This window comes from Sander lucioperca, chromosome 4 (genome assembly GCF_008315115.2).
Source record: "Sander lucioperca isolate FBNREF2018 chromosome 4, SLUC_FBN_1.2, whole genome shotgun sequence".
Taxonomy (NCBI): Eukaryota; Metazoa; Chordata; class Actinopteri; order Perciformes; family Percidae; genus Sander; species Sander lucioperca.
Window position 1 is genome coordinate 19,994,834 of NC_050176.1, and position 11,789 is coordinate 20,006,622.

The 11,789-nt window shown below is 39.9% G+C and overlaps 1 protein-coding gene across 1 annotated transcript in view; it reads right to left on the minus strand.

Annotated features, from left to right (window-relative positions):
* The window catches only part of fhdc1 (FH2 domain containing 1), a 44,317-nt gene extending 35,297 nt beyond the window's left edge, over positions 1-9,020 (minus strand). The window contains exon 1 of the mRNA XM_031302345.2: positions 8,828-9,020. The gene's annotated coding sequence lies outside the window, so the exon portion shown is untranslated. The remainder of the gene's footprint in view (positions 1-8,827) is intronic.
* Between the last annotated feature and the right edge of the window lie 2,769 nt (positions 9,021-11,789).

The window sequence follows — 11,789 nt, forward strand, 5'->3', positions numbered from 1 at the left end:
CACAGGTTTATCTGCTAAACGTCAGCAGAGGATGCCGTCTGTCTTGCTTGTCACTGATTTTACAGAATCTAGTTACAGGGACTAAATAGGAAAACAGCTCCTTAAAAAGTGAGATGTCTAGACACTGCTGACCTATTCCATATGTTCTGGTCCTGCCCGAAACTGACTCCATTTTGGGAATCCATCTTTGACGCTTTGACCACTGTGTTGCACTGCTCGCTTACACCTTCGCCTCTGATTGCTATTTTTGGGGTCGTTCCAGCTGGTGCGCACTTGAAGGCCACCCAGGCAAACCTAGTGGCCTACTCCACTCTGCTAGCAAGAAGACTAATATTGTTCAAGTGGAAGGAGGCTTCCCCTCCTGCCTTTGCGCACTGGTTTCGGGAGGTTTTGCAGTCACAGAGTAGAAAAGATCCGTTGCGCCATGACATGAGAGGATCTACTTCAAAATTTTACTTGATTTGGAGGCCCTTTTTAGACTTTATAGATGGGTTAGATGCTCGGTTACTAACTATAAGGGATCAACATACAATCTGACTTTAGTTGACCTTCCTACATCCTCCTTTGCTTGCATTTGCATTCTTGCTGCATTTTACTCTTTTTTTCTCCTATCCACTATATTTATACGCGATATACACTACCGGTCAAAAGTTTGGGGTCACTTAGAAATTTCCATTACAGAAAAAAAAGGGTTCTCGACTGTTGTAGAAAGAAGTGGCTGATCTTTAATGCAATATCTACATTGCCCATTATCAGGAACCATTCATCCAATGTTCCAAAGGCACATTCTGTTTACTAATCTGATATCATTTTAAAAGGCTAACTGAGAAAACATTGGAGAACCCTTTTGCAATTATGTAAGCATATAATGTAATCTGAAAACTGCTGCCCTGGTTAAAAAAACAATGCAACAATGCAAGTGACCCCAAACTTTTGACCGGTAGTGTATATTTTTTATTTATTCTTTTATTTATTTTTTCTATTCTTATTATTTCTCTTTTTGTTGTTGATGTGTGTAACTCTTGGTAATTCATATTACTCTTAACTGCCTGCTACCTGGGGGTGGGACGGGTGGGGAGGGGTTTTGTTCAAATCTACGCGACCGTTGATTGCTGCATAAACTGTGTTGTTCATAACTGAAAATGAAAAAATAAACCTTGATTAAAAAAGTGAGATGTGTCCTGCAAACAGCATATTTTTAAAGTCTGCAGTGTGCGGTCCTCTTGGTTAAAAAAAACAGTTGCGGTCCTGCTCGATCTTCAGCTTGGCAATTAAATCCACCTGAAAACTGTCCCTGATGTTCTTCTGTAAAATTAGCCCACTATTCACAAACGGTACTATAAATAGACCGCAATCTCCCTTCCATCTCTCTCTGCATCAAAGTCCTGTTCCGTGTGAGAGGAAAGCTGTCAGTTGGAGGCATAGGCATAATTTACAACCCCCCAATAATCAAAACTGGCCAGTGTAACCCCCCAAAAAACCTAATCTAATTTTCCTATTATAAATAAAGACATTTGCACCATAAATTGGTGCAGAAAAATTCATGAGAATGCAGAAAATGAAGTGTTTGACGCTTCAAATTTCAATTGTGCTTAAAAGTGGAGATCTATGGGCGCCTTGGTAGCTCACCTGGTTAAGCGTGCGCCCCATGTACCAAGGCTCAGTCCTTACCGCAGCGGCCCAGTTTCGATTCTGACACACGGCCCTTTGCTGCATATCATCCTCCTCTCTCTCCCACTTTCCTGTCTTAAGCTGTCCTATCCAATAAAGGTTAAAAAAAAAAATCAAAAAATCTTTAAAAGTGGATATCTCCTATTTTCTAACTGAGTAGGTACAAACTGTAACAACTTTTCTCTTAACGCCATCAGCGTGACTGAACCTGAGATTTTGTCACGAGTTCTTGTGACAGCAACGTGGGTTTCTGGGTTATGTAGTGCAGTCGGGAAAAGTACAAAACACATGGTAGGCTATTTGGGGCTTAAAGTTCTGATTAACGATCACGTTAATCACAAATAAACAAATAATTATGGCATTGTGTTCTGCTGCGACTAATGAGTCATGAAAATGAGTTGCATTTAACTGTATCATCTACTGACTGAGCTGCTTTTCCTAGGAGTGATGGTGCCAAGTATATTACCAATAATATGTATGGTGTATGATAAACCTGGCATGAGAATAACAGTCATTTGTATGGAGCTACAGGAGAGTTTAACAAAGAAGCACCATCGTTTTATTATTTTAAGGATAGTTTCACAATTTTTCAAGTCTGTCTTTAAACCAACATCAGGTGCTCATATGAAGATTGGAACAGTTTTTCCTTGCTGTGATCATTTCTCCTGTTCATAATGGCCATTACAAGATCCCTTATAATGTGCTTTCAACGTAAGTGATGAGGGACAAAAAAAAAGTCGTCCTTGTGTGCAAAAATGTATTCCAAACAGAGCTGGTGTTTGATATGTAGAAAATCTAATATCAAGATATTTTTGACCGAATACATCGATGTCGATATCGCGGCGATATTGTTGGGTTGACTATTGGTGCTTTCGCAAAATATTTACACAATGAGAGTTTATAATAATCATCAATAATGTGGATATAATGACTAAGTGAGTAAAGGCAAATAATAGACCAGCTAAAACAGTCTGGTAAGTTCAGAAAATGACATAATTTTACCGTCATGTAGCCTTTAAAACCAGTAAAAGACAACACTTATGTCACATCATGATATTACGATATCCAAAATTTAAGACAATGTCTAGCTTCATATATCGATGTCGATATAATATCGATAATATTGCCCAGCCCTAATTCCAAAGTTTATCTGACTTTGATTTTGAGACTTCGGCCATCAGAGTTCGACAAATCAAGTTGATATCCTCCAAAGTAACTTTTTAGTACAAAGATCACTCTTTATTTACTCTTTAAAATTAACACATTGATCTCAAACAGATCTATCATGGAAATCTATACGGAGAAAAAAAATCGCAGCACATTAAACCCCTCATTTTCCATGATTTTTATTGCAGTGTGCAATAGCCGGGAGGCTGCTGAGGCAGATGTTATGTCTAACTAGGAAGTTCTTATTAGAAGCCTATACAAGTGCAGCATTACTTCCTGCTGACTCTATGAAGACATTATTAATGACATGGGATGTATTGGACTTAGAAGCTGAATATCACCCAAACAAATATTGCCAACACTGTCACAAATCATATTATAGCTCACATCAGCTCTGTATAGCACCATATAATAAATACTAAGATGCATATGTACACAAAAATGTAACCTTTACTGCAAACCCTCCCCAAACTGTCTTGTAACTGCAGTCCCTTCACTGTGCCTCCTACTGCAAAGCAAACACCTGCAGAGTCAGAGAAGGAAGGATTTTCTAAAGACCCCCAACACAACATATCCCCCAAGCTTAGCATAAAGCTGCTAATAACAGCCTGTGTCTGTAACACGGTTTTCAGATTTTAAAGATTAAAGCTGCCAGTTTGCAGCGCATGCGTTGCTGCTCTGTCAATGACTGTTTAAACAGGCTTCAGACGGGTTCAGCTAAGACTAATATGAATGACTAGCTCACCTGTAACACCGGTTATATCGCGCCTGTCAGCTAACCCGTAACTGAGGAGGGAATTCATCTAATTATATAACCAACAGCAAAACCTTTCTAAATCTGAGTCAAACAGACCAGGAATATGTGTTTATCCTCTTAACAACTCACTCATTAAAGTTTGGTTGGTAAGCAGCTGATAATTCAGAACCACGGATGTGTATGTGTGAGATAGGAATAGATAGATAGATGCATCAACCTCAAACTTACTGAGGCGAGCATGTCCAACACTGCTGAAATGATAAGTGGATTGGCAAATTTTGATATCATTAGTTTATCGTTTTAGCCATTTATAAAAGGCAAAAATGTCAAACATTTGCTGGTTGTAGTTTCTCAAATGTGAGGATTTTCTGCTTTCCTGTGTTTTACATAGTTGGAAACTGAATATTTTGGGAAAAAGAAAAGAAATTTGAAGACATCACCTTCCGCTCTGGGACCTTGTAAGAGCACTTTCGACTATTTACTTACTACTATAGACTAACAACTTGAAAGAAAAGTGAAAAAAACACTGTCTTGCTTCCTGGTAAATTTATGTATGATTTGTCGGTCTAAAGGACCTTCATCAGACTGAAAAAGAGATTTTTAACTTATTTGATAGACTAAACAATCAATCCATTAATCAAAACAATATGCAAGTTAACTCAACAGATGATGAAATAATCATTAGGATTGGGCATGATGATATATATCATGAGACGGCATAAATGTGTCAACTGTCAGATATTTCACTACACCATGGTATCTAAACTCCGCCACCAGTCTAATACTGAGAGGTGTGAATATATTCTCCACCCTATTTATATCAATGAGGGTAAGACTAAATATGAAACACCCGTCAGTATAATGCAGTACAAACTAACAGTGCTGATCATACAGTTAAAACAACACCTCCCTACAATAGTTTTGACAAAGAGTTAACATTATAACCTTTACGAGGGCAGGATCTATCATCAGACTGTTCTATAAGACTGCATTTGTTTTGGCTAGGTGTGCCTAATAAACTGGCAACACAATGCTTATCTTTAAAATGTGTTCTGAGGGCGCCTGGGTAGCTCACCTGCTAGAGTACATGCCCATATATATATATATATATATATATATATATATATACATATACACACACACACACATACATACTTCTCTTCGTAGTCGTCAGATTAATCTACCATAACATAAAAATAGAGGGAGGCAGGCCAGTACAGCCTGATCCGGCAGGGGAGAGTTCTAGCCCGAGCAGGCTCCTCTCCTTAACCTGTCTCTCTTAGTTATGCTGTTATAGTTTTAGACTGCAGGAGGATATCCTTTGACACACTGAGTTTCTCTCTTCTCTCTCTTTCCATCTGTGTGCATCCTTGTCCCAAAAATGCTTGTTACTAACCTAGCTCTCGGGAGCTTATTGTCCTTATGAGTTTCTTTTGCCCAGCATGTTTCCTTGGACTAGGGTGGCACCTAAATCATGGTTGCAGCTGTCCCGGTGGTCCTGCTCTGCGCCCTGCTATGCCCTGTTACACCCTGCTACGCTCTGCAGTGCCCTGCTACGTCCTGCTACATCCTGCTACGCCCTGCTATGCTCTGCTGTGCCCTGCTACGACCTGTAACGCCCTGCAGTGCCCTGCTATGCCAGGAATTACTACAACTATTATTTCTGGTCATTTTTCCAGCATCTTTATTGTGACTATTATTGCCATTGTTCATCACACCCCCAACCAGCACCTTCAGACACCGCCTACCAAGAGCCTGGGTCTGTCCGAGATTTCTCCCTAAAAGGGAGTTTTTCTCGCCACTGTCGCACTGAATGCTTGCCCTTGGGGGAATTACTGGAATTGTTGGGTCTTCGTAAATTATAGAGTGTGGCCTAGACCTACTCTATCTGTAAAGTGTCCTGAGATAACTCTTGTTATGATTTGATACTATAAATAAAATTGAACTGAATTGAATTGAGGCTCAGTCCTCGACGCAGCGGCCGCGGGTTCGGTTCTGACCTGCGACCCTTTGCTGCATGTCATTCCCCCTTTTTTCTCCCCTTTAACGTCTAAGCTGTCTTGTCAATAATAAAGGCCTAAAAATGCCACAAAAAACTATTCTTCTTAAACTATGTTCTGACAAACCGCACTATCTGCCCGCCACCAAACGACGGACAGGCAAAATTAGCAACTACATACGTAGTTGGTGAACACAGTGAAGCATTTAGCTGTATAAAAGAGCCAGACGTTTCCCTCAGGGGTTGGTGGAGACCAAAACAGAACTATAAGGAGAGGGAACATTGGACTTCAACTTGTCAGGCGGACACAAATATGTTGCTCTGTGTTTGCTGAACTTATACATCTATGTGTCTATATATAAACACAAAGATGTCTATATATATATTTGTGTTATGCAGGTTGATGCATCTTGTGTTATTTGTGTCTTTATATAGAAGTCCTTTTATCTATATAGATAAAAGGACATATACCATTGTATCACATGGCCCTCTTCTAATAGGAACAATTCAATAGTTATTCAAACGAGCTTTTTCCAGACATACGTACGTATATTACCCTTAAGATCACAAAACAAAACCACCTAATAAAAGATACAAAGGCACTGCTCACCCAGGGAAAACGTAAACCAGGTGAAACTAAACCCACTCAGGGGAAGTAATGACAAGAAGGACGGATGAGATGGGACAGAGTACACCATCTGTGAGGTTATGGATTAAAAACAGAGCTTTGACTCTTCTTCTGTTTGTTTCTTTGTTCACCGGGTGATCGGTGTCTGGCCTGCAGCAGACCACTGTGTCTGCATCACCTCTGGCTCTGCTCTCCAATTGTTGCTTCAGCAACCTGAGCCTGGTGCCAAGATCAGCGTTGGGCAAATCTCGCTGTACCTCTGGGCTTTCACAGTCTTACACAGCGGAAGCTTACAGATTAATCACAGCGTTCTGAGAAAGAATAACACACGTACTCTTTGGTTTAGTAAAAAAAAAGAAAAAAACAACAAAAAAAAAAAAAAACGACTCGACTTGGCTTAAACCAACAGATCCTGAGTGAGGTTATTATGATATACAAAGGTGACGAATAAAGCAGGTGTTCCGGTCACCATAGAGATAACAGCGGGGCAACATGGCGGGGATGCAACATGTTTACATAGCGGTGGGGAAAAGGGTTTGCCCAAGAGCCCAGAGAGTCAGCAGGCTTCATTAGAATACACTTTAATACCACGAAACACTACTTACAGGCAGCGCATGTACACGGATCATATTACAGACTCTTGCAAAACACAACACAGGAGCCACTGAGCAATGTTCATTAATCCCCTAAACAATATTTATTGAGACAGGTATTGTAACATTGTATATTTGTGTTTTTATTTTAGCCCTGAATCCTTTTTTTGAGCAGAAAAGATGTGTCAGTTGTTGTCACTGTCGCTTAATTTTCTTTATTAAACAGCTTTTAGCTGAGAGTTTTGGGTGGTAACAGGGGTGGGAGTTTGGGGCTTGACATAAGAGAAAGGAATGTAACACCAAACCAAGGATGCTGTAATGGTCTTTTGTTATGGTTTTTCATTTTTTTTTACCGATTTTCATTGAAGACTAAAATTGAATTTATAAGACAAGGACAGATTATCAGGCAATAAAGACCACTCGAGTTGACCCAAGTTGGCAACAGCTATTCAGCCCCTCTCCTGCTCCCACAGAAATAAATCAAGCCCCCCCCAACATCTTCCTCCTCTGGGATGACGTCAGAGAATTGAGTTTTCCATGTTACTCTCGGCTTCCACAGCAACCGGGAGAGGGGGGTGGGGAGGGGTGACACCACCCTCTCCCTTGACCTGACCCAGGGAGAAACCCTTTTTTCCACGGGGGTATTGTTCCCAACACTTGAATGGATTGCCCTCTAATTCATCTCAGCATGTATAGTAGTGTACAAAAGCCAAGGAAGCCGGGGTCTGAGGCACATAAAGCCATACACGGTGAACTAAAAGGGTAGCCTAAGATCTGTATGTGAATCCACAACAACCACCGCAACACTGAAACATCAACCACACAACACAGACCACAATGGTCCATCGAATATATAGGGCTGCGTTTCTAACTAGTTTGTGGTAGCAACCAGATCCATCCGAAGCACCATCAAAAACCGTAGAGTGCTGAGAATATAGCATCAAATGTCTCATCAGATCAGTAGTTTTGTTTACTTATTATTTGGACAGAGAGTTCCTGAATTAAATCAAAAGTTATTGCCAATTTTAAAACTGCATTATTTAGGAAAAGTCTTGTAAGACTGGCTGTGAAAATAAATGTCTTAATATGAGGACTTTGGCTACTTTTGTTAAATAAAACAAGGATTTTGTAGGAAAACTCGTTTATATTTAAGTATTAGGAAAAGTATTACATTGTTATCAAATACTAAAACATATAGCACTAATATTGGAACATTTCAAACTAGATCCAGCCCAAATACAATATTTATGGATCATGCAAGTAGGTAAACTACCAATTAAGCAAAACCTATAAACTTCAGTCCTCTGCAAATAGACTCATTAACTGAAAGTGACAACTAGAAATTGTTACTCCAACATAAAAAAAGCTCTAACGCTAACTACTAGGCTATATAACTACAGCGCCTATGAAAAGTATTCTGATATTGACATATTGTCTTTCTGTTAATCAGTGTCAAAAAAGCCCCCATTAAATGTTTGATTCAGTAACAAGTAAGTAAAACATGAAAACCTCCAAATGGGATTGACACTTTTTAGGCATTGTATGTCTATAGGCTGAGAGCCTAAAATGTAAATTATTGATATAATCAAGTTGTTGAATCAAAACTTTAAAATACTTAAAACAAGCTAATGTTTCCTTGGTGTTTACATTGCCAACACACAGTACAGTGGAGCAACAGATTCAGGCCTCAAACTACACACAATCATCATTAGGATGTCATTTTGGACTTCAACTGCATTGCAAGACACCTTCTATTGTCACCTTAAAGGTTTAAAGAAATCAGTAGTAGGAAGGTTAAATGCAATCTGCTTTGCTAACATGCACACTCAATGACTTTTCGTAGCAGTTGCAGCAGCTCGTTACACACACACACACACACACACACACACACACACACACACACACACACACACACACACACACACACACACACACACACACACACACACACACACACACACACACACACAAAACACACATAATGATGCGGCGAACCGTCCTGCTTGACTTACCGAGGGGGATGAGAGGCTCGCCGGGAGGGACACGTAACGCGCTCCAACACCGTTAGAGTTAGTGGTCGATACTTTTCAGAGGAGAAAATCTGTGTTTTAGTTCAGGTTACCAGCCAGTCAGGTGAACTGGTGGAGGTGTCCTGGCCGAGCTGCAGCACATACAGTGCAGACACTCACCACCAGCAGCACCAGCAGCAGCAGCAGACGGCGGTGTAGTGAGCTTCCTCGTACGTGATTGGGCCAGGTGGAACAGGCGCGTTCACGCGTCCCCTGCGCGCGCCACACCCAGCTGGTGCAATTACAAGACTGCCACCAGTGGTATACTCAGGTGGGTTCATGCAACCAGGTACTTTTAATAAGGTTTAAGCAGTGGTGGAAAGTAACTGAGTACATTTACTCAAGTACAAATTTGAGATATATTTTGCTTGGGTATTTCCATTTTATACCACTTTACACTTGTACTCCACTACATTTCAGAGGGAAATATTGTACTTTTTACTCAACTAGCCTACTACTCCATTAATCTGACAGTAGCTGAAATGTGCTCCACCATGACCAACTATAGCAGTAAAATGCCATGTGAACATTAATGCTAATCTGTAATAATCTGTGATTAATCTGTAATATTAATTAAACAATGTAATATATATTAGTAATACACTCTGAATGGGGCCATTTTGCATAACGAATGTTTTCGACACAATACTTTCGATAATACTTCTGTATTTTTTGCTCAAGTACAATATTGAATACAGGACTTAAATGTTAGGTCTTGCTGTTTTCTTTAAGTAAAGGGTCTGAATACTTCTTCCACCAGTTTTGATATAGGCTTCTAGTATAACTTGCATTTTAAGCAAATTTGAACTTTTATGCCACCACATTTCTGAGGGAAGTACGGTATGGTATGGTACTATATTCAGATTTTACTGCCATCCCCAAATTGTCAACTTTTCAGGAATCAACAAGTCTGGTTTTAGCTTGATGTTGATGATAGTGCAAGAACTTTATACCCTGGAAATCCAGAGTTCTCGCGAGAGCACAATTTGAATTTGCTCAGCGAGTCACTATGATGCTCATTAACTATGCCCTTGTAGCCGAGCTGCACCAATCACATCGGTGTATCTGATATAGGCGGGCCAGAGGCGAGCTAAACAGATGACGACAGTTTAATCTACCAGTTAGCTCCGCTGGTAGCTAATGCAGAGTTCCAGATGCAATTTTTAGCCTGTAAGTTACGACTTCAAGTCACGACTCACGACTTGGTAGCGTTCCAGGCAAAGTCACGAGCTGGCTAGCTAAACATTGTGCCATTGGCAGGGTTCAGGTTAGGCTACCTAACGTTAACGTTAGCTAGCGGCTACCTAACGCTGACGTTAGCTAGCACTAGCTGATACTAGCGATTTCTAGTCGTGACATATTTTGGGCTTCATTTAATAAACATAACCTGTAGTAGTACACAATCGTATGTGTATTGTTTTGATTACAATGTACGGAATTACTTTACGTTGCCTGTTTATGTTTATTTATTTGTCACTGTTAATCACCGGCATCTGTACAGCATCAACACGGGTCACCATTGTTGTTTATGTGTATGTGATGTCAAAAACTGTAACTGGGAGTACAACGATCTGGTACGAGTTCATGAGTAGTAAGTTATGGGTTTGACTGCTGTTCCAGGGCACTTTCACAGGTAGAAGGTTGTGAAAACACGAGTTACAGGTTGCCTGGAACGCAGCATAAGAGTATGGGGCTCTGGATATGTCACCCCGTGTATTGTTGTGATTGGTCGTAGTGTTATCCAATTGCGTGCAGTGAGATTTTCAAATGCATGCTTGGTGCTGCCCCTCGAGTTGGGCCATTTTCATTACTCAATGCCAGACCCTTAATCTTTCAGATTTGGGTCTGGATTTCCAGGCTAAGAGCTTTAGACAATTTTGCAAACATTTCTCTTTTCATTTTTTTCCATGATTATGTTTATCATTTCTACTCTCCTGTTTTGATAGGAAAATCCCGCAAACTGGGGATAAAACAGCAAAAAGTGACTAAATGTCAATACTTGAGTACATTTTGCTGCTAATACTTTAGTTTTGTGAAAGTGGGACTTTTACTTATAATTCAATATTTTTTACACTGTATTATTACAACATCGCTGCTACCTGCTACATAATAAGTGTGGAAAAATATGAAAGATGAGTCAGGGATGTACTGAAGGGTGACATTAGTGAAAAGGAGGTACACTTTCTAAGGAAAAAAGTGCACATATGAGATATACAGTGTTCAGAAAAATCAGACGATGGATGAGATATATTTTCCTCCAGTCATATTACCTCAGTGGTTTGAAAATGTTTGTACATCCCTGCAGTTTTTGCACAGATCACTGAGCTATAAAAGAATTAAAAAGTGGAAATAGTTTTGAATTGTTACTGAATGAAATGCATTTATTAACAACGCATTTGCATTTTTAAATTGCAGGTACTTTTTTGTTTGTTTTTAATTCTTATATTCATGTTTGATTTGACATCTTAGAACTGCTGTGTCCCATGATCCCTTTCCACTGAGAAACATTCGACTGTTGCTTTAAGTCTGGTTAAAGGAAATCTATTTGCTTTGCCACATTTGAATCGAAATGTATTTACAGATAGAACACATCACTGAGTCTGTGATCAACATCCACAAGGCTTTTCTGAGGATTAACCAGATCCTGTCAAATGTATACCCGTGCGTGTGGTGGGTCTGTGATCAAAACCTAAAGGGGAACCTAAAAGCACCTGTACTTAAGTAAACACGAGTCAATTTAACTGATATGTCAACAACAGCCTATAAACCGCTGATGTATTTCTAGAAAGGAACACAAAAAACAGGATGAATGCAGAAAAGAGTTACTTGAATTATAATTGTAAATTCTCATAGGGCATGCCATAAGCTTTTCTTGCCCCCTCAGTGACGACGTCTGTATCTGTCT